Raw genomic sequence first — 5,629 nt, 5'->3', positions numbered from 1 at the left:
TCTTTTTCTGTGATTCTGTGATCTTCTCTTCTCTGCTCTTCTCTTCCCTTCTGTTTCTTTTTCTTTTCTGTGATTCTGTGATTTTCTCTTTTCTTCTTCTCTTCTCTTTTCCTTTCTTTTCTTTTCTCTCTTTTTTTTTTTTCTGCAATTCTGTGATCTTCTCTTCTCTTTTTCTTCTCTCTTCTATCAGCCCCACCGTTGTAGACAAAACTCTCTTACTCTCCTCCACATCTCACTAGAAAAAGGAGAGTCACAAGTTGTGACTGAGAAATTTTTGCCTCAAACACAGTTTGAGAGAAAAAAAAAGAAAAACTGCTTCCTCCCAGGATCCCTCTGACAGAGGCAAGCTACAACTGGGACCGCAGCAACAGCAAAGGCAGGAGTGCCAGTACCTGTCTGTGGGATCAAGCAGCAGGGAGAAGTTGTCAATTATGAACTCTCTGTGACAGCGGATGAGGATGGCCACAGTCTGGCATAGGAAGGGCATGAACGTGGACGATGTGCAGCTGCGCAAGATGCGGAGGATTGGTAGCACCTGAAAGGAGGAGGAGAAAGAACGACTTGCTGCATCCTTGACTCTGCAGTGCCTAACCATGGACATTCAGCACATGAGCAGTGCCTGCTCTCTTGACACGCTGCCAAGGCCTAAGCCTAAACTGCATGCCAGCCACCCTGTCCAAGCCCTGGCTCTGCACTCAGTCTGTGCTTCTTTAGCACAAGAGGCAAACGGCACAAGGCATAGTGCAACAGCCAGAAGAAGTCCAAGACACGTGGAAGAAAGTCTCTTACGTTCCAACAGATGTCCTTCCTGTACATCTGCAGGAAGGTGATCATCCACTTCCCAGCTGCACGCACGCGCATTCCTTTGCCTTTCCGCAAGGTCTCCTTGATGGCCGTCAGGAAGTCAGCGGTGCGCTCCTGGGGGAAGTTTCTGCACACGATCTGCAGAGGAAAGAGAAGCAGGAGAGATCTCATCATTGCTCTGCAGCAGCTCTTCAAAACAGAAAGCAGTCTTGAGGGCGTTCTTAGCTCATTCAGGCGGCAATCACAGCGTTCCTGCTCTCCGTACCCTGCTATTTATACGGAAGGCGGTTGAGCCTTCTCTCAGCTTCTCCACCCATGGTGTTTGCTTACGTGCAAAGCCTACCTCCCAGCAGCCACAGTCACACATGCACACAAACTCATGTGCTCACACACACACACAAACTCACGTGGTCATGCACACGCACACAAAAGTCATGGAATCAGCTCCTTGCACGGGGCGCCTGAAGGACAGACATAGCTCAGAGCCTCCTACTACTTGCTGAGAGAAGCGGTCTCAGGGTGACAGCTCATTCTGGAAATGGTGTGAGAGGCTGGGGGCAGCATAGGGTCGTGCAGAAGCCTGTGCACTGAGATTCCATCATCCCTTTTTGGGTCTACTTACCCTTGCCAGTTTGGATGACATCTGGAGCTGAGCGATGGTACTGCAGTTATTCAGCCCCTCACACAGGCTCCCGATGTCTCCCGTCTCAATGACTCTGTTGGCCGCCTTGGCTGGAAAGAGTACAGGAGAAAAGGGAAGTCATGCTTCTGGAAACTGAACTGCTTTCCATGGCGGAGAGACAGAGGACAAGAAGAGAGCTGTGCACAGTGCCTCTCCCCCCTGTAAACAGGGCCCAGCCTGTAGGGCTCTGGTAGTGCTGCAGAGGAGAGCACAGGGCTGGTGCACGCCCTCTCTACTCACCTTGGATTCGGAGAAGGGAACTCAGGCAGGTGGCGGCCAACTGGCGGGATGTGGGCATGGGGTCACAGGTCAGCGGAGCCAGCAATCCCACCAAGGAGCCAAAGTGCTCGCAGGCATCTCCTCTCTGCAGTGGCGAGAGGCAGGAACAAAGCTGTAGGCAGCCCCAGCTCTCCCTAGCTTCTCCTGCCTGTGCCTTCCCCACGCAATGGGTGACACAGCATGCACAGCTGGGCGGAGCTCGCCTTCCAGCACAGGGGCACTGGGGAGGGAGCAGGGAGCATGCAGTGGGGCTCTTTACTCACTTGAAGCTCTTCACATGTAGCCAGCAGCTGGGAGCAGGTCTGCAGGGCCCTCCTTCGCTCCCACACGTTGTTTGAGGTCACTGATCTCTGCAGGACCTGAAGCAGAACATCTGTCTCACTGAGGACATCTTTCCCTTCCTGCCATCCCTCTCCCTGTCACTCTTTTCCCAACAGTTTCCCTCAGAGCCTGCCCTGTGGCTCCACGCGGACCCCCGCCTCACTGAGCACTGACACTACTGCTCCCATTCTCTGCAGACACTCCTGCCTCCTAACTCGGGAGGTTCTCCTCAGCTGTGGCCTGCCAGAGGCTGGCTCCGGCCTTTCTCCCTGCAAGGCACATTGGTATAGCCCATTTCTCAGCTCTCAGTGAGCTGGCCCGTTAGCAGGAGATTTCTCCCCCTTCGATCATCCTCTCAGTCCCCAGATCTCTGTCCCTGCTATCGACAGGCAGCATGCTTCCTCCCTTGCCCCACACATACTCACAGGGACTATGTTCTGGAAGAATCCATGGGGGGTCTCTGTCTCAAGCAGGACCACCATGAGCCGGCCCAGAGCTTTCAACGATGTTTGCTGAAGCTGAAAGCAGAAGAGGGGATTGAGGTGTGGCATCATGGCTGCTGCCAGAGCATAGGTTGTGTATGCTGAGGTAGGGTTCCGAGGCGGAGGTGGCCGGGAAAGTTACAGCAGGTTACCTGCAGGAACTGTGCTGCTCGCTGTGATTTCCTGATCTTCAGCATCATCTCTGCTGAAGGGTGTGACACAATGTTCTTGCAGCACAGAGCCAACATTTCACAAGCATCTTTGCTTCCTAAAGAGGGCTTCAACTTGCTGACAGGAGGAAAAAAAGGAAGAGAAAACAGAAAGGGCCTTTACCACTGCTCTCTGGACTGATTCAGACAACACCCAAGATTCTCCTAATCAACAACCGCAAAGCCAACACCTCCAACCCGTGCTGCTGGAGCAACGTCCGCCCAGAATCTCAGCTTCACTGGGTACAGCAGCCCAGTCATCTCTCTTGCAGATGCGGCTCCTCACCCCCTCCCCCTCCAGGCCTTCGGGAGCTACCCAGAAAGGGGGACCACCATCCTGCCTTGCAACCCCAGAGACTTCCACCCTTACCTCAACTGCTCGAGGGCCAGAACCACCTTGAGGGGCACTGGGGAGACAGGGGTGCCCAAGTAATACTTCCTCAGCAAGCCCTGCAAGTACCAGAGAGACATTGTCAAAGTGGGCAAAGGGGCACGCCAGAGTTCTTCTGCCTGACCCATAGACAGACAGAATTGCCACAAACCAGCCCCATCATTCTCATATTTCCATGAAGACACTGCAGGATGCAGCAGCTCCACAGCTGGTGGACCTAGCCCGCCGCCCAGCCGCTGCCTGCTAGCTCCCAAGGTCCCCACCAGCTGGAGAGTGTGGCTGAGGGAGACCTGCATGACTCCAGGGAAGCGAGCCTTGTGGCACAGCCCAAAACTCCTCTGCAGAGAGCCCTGGCTCTAGGAACTCACCATCAGGATCTCCAGAAGCTTGCCCTTCAAGGAGGTGTTAAAGCAGGCGGAGCCACCCACAGCATGGAAGGCAGAGCTGAAGTCAGTGATGCTCTGCACCAGCGCAAGCTTGTTCTGCAAGTCCTGAGGCCCAAGAGAGAAAAAAACTTTCTTTGAACTGCGGGAAGGGCTGCGGGCTCTAAGGGAGACATGTGGGGGCAACGCTAAGGGAAAGGCTTGGATCTTCATCTGGGCACAAACCGTTCCCCGAGGGACCTTTGGAAAGAGAAGGCCCATCTCAGCATCCCCCCATGTGGAGGGGCTGCAGCTGGGCGCTCAGACACCCTGGCACGTTTTGAGCTCTCACCCGACAGCTGCAGCTGTACAGCAGCAGGATGTTGCCCACGATGTCTCCCTCCAGGCGGGCAAGCAGCTGTTCCTTGGAGGCTTGCAGTGCCAAGCTGCCATGGGCGAGGATGAGAGCGCTGCGTGTAGCATGAGCTCTCTTGCTGTTCAGCTCCATCTGTGTGAGGAGAAATGCCTTGAGACACTCGCTCAACAGCCCCCAGTGCCCTGTGATGCACCTGGGCCCCCAGGGCAGGAGCTGCTGTGAAAATAAGGCAGAAAATAGCCAAGATGGAAACCCGTAACACTTTACCTTCTTGCTCCTGGAAATCCTCCCACTCTGGCCTTTGCACAGCCTGGACGCAAACATGGTGAGTGTGTCCAGGACTGTGTGGAAGTTGCTCTCAGCAGCATGGCTGAGAAGAGAGATCATTCCCTGCACAAAAGAACAAGGGGCAGTTGGTGCAGGCCTGAACCTACTGGCACGGCCAGGACTGAGGAGATCGAAAGGCTCGGAGCAGGGCCAGGAGAAGCTCTCTGCCACAGGGTCAGAGTGGGGATGCTCGCAGGAGCTGGAGGGAGGAGAGCTCACCTTGGCCTCAGATGTCTCCTCTGCATTTGCCTCCTCCAGGTGCTGCAGCAGCTTCTCTTGGATGTGGAGGACTTCCTTACAAGCTCCCAGAACGGTCCCCAGAGCCTTGTACAGGAAAATCTGCGCGGGAAGGGAAGGAATAAGCTGTGGTGTGGTAGCAGCCTGACTTTGTGGAAGAAGGCCAGGTGGGAAGGACTCATGCTCCCTAGGAGTCACTGAGAGCAGCCGTGGGGCCGAGCTGTTGCCAGCCCCAAGGAAGTTTGCAGGGAAAGGCCCTCTGGGAGTCATGGGCCGTGGAAGCAGCATGAGCAGCCCACGTGGGCAGAGCACCAGCCCCAGCCCCAGCTCCAGTTGGGCACCTGCAGCTGCACTGCTAGGTAGAGCTGGGGCAAACTCACTTTTTCTCCAGAGCTGCTGGAACAGCTGCTCAGCTGCCGGCTCAGCTCGCAGCTCAGGGCCTTGGTCCAGGCCTCATCGTCCACGATGTCCAGCGATGCCCTCAGGAACTGTTGGAGAGCAGGAGAAACCAATGTTCCCTTGCCCTTTGCCTCTTCCCACGTTCCCAAGTCACTGCAGACTTCTGGGGACAGGTGCCTGGAAGAACAGCCCCTCTCCCAGCTCCCCCCAGCATTCCCTCAATTAAAGCTGCCTGCCACTCTTCTCCTAGGACCCCCCTTGGGCTTGGGACAAAGAGGAAGAGGCAGCGCTGCAAAGGCGTGCAGCCGCTCCACAGCAGCTTTTGAGAGGCAGTTGCTGTCCCGTGGTGGCTCATATGGGAGCGGGGCTCCTTGGGACAGGCAAGCACTTCTCTGCACTGTGTCTCCCTGCAATGCTGTACCTTTATCAGATGGTGCTCCCACTCTGCAGAATCCGGGAAGCTCTCATCTTTCCCTGCACAGCAACAAGAAGCAAAAGAGCTTTGATTGGAATCAAGCCACAAAAGAAGAGCTGCAGCAAACCTGGCTTGGCCTGGGCACTTGCCCACTGCACCTCTCCCTCCCCACCAGCACTTTACCTTTGAGACGCTGCAGCAGCACGGGGATCTCAGCAGCCCACATGGCCCCCACAGCTCTGTGGATCCTGCTGTGGAGGTTTTGCATGAGCAGCAAGGCAGCGGCTTGGAGTTCGCTGCCTGCAAAAGGGCTCCCTGCCACCACCTGAGCGAGAGCAAGGAGAA

The 5,629-nt window shown here is 55.6% G+C and overlaps 1 pseudogene; it reads right to left on the bottom strand.

Moving 5' to 3' along the window:
* Window positions 1–241: 241 nt before the first annotated feature.
* Window positions 242–5,629, bottom strand: part of LOC104914728 — a 15,012-nt pseudogene continuing 9,624 nt past the window's right edge.

The sequence above is a fragment of the Meleagris gallopavo genome, chromosome 1 (genome assembly GCF_000146605.3).
Source record: "Meleagris gallopavo isolate NT-WF06-2002-E0010 breed Aviagen turkey brand Nicholas breeding stock chromosome 1, Turkey_5.1, whole genome shotgun sequence".
In the NCBI taxonomy this organism is placed as follows: Eukaryota; Metazoa; Chordata; class Aves; order Galliformes; family Phasianidae; genus Meleagris; species Meleagris gallopavo.
The sequence above is the reverse complement of the archived record's forward strand: the minus strand, read 5'-3'. Positions and strand labels throughout refer to the sequence as shown.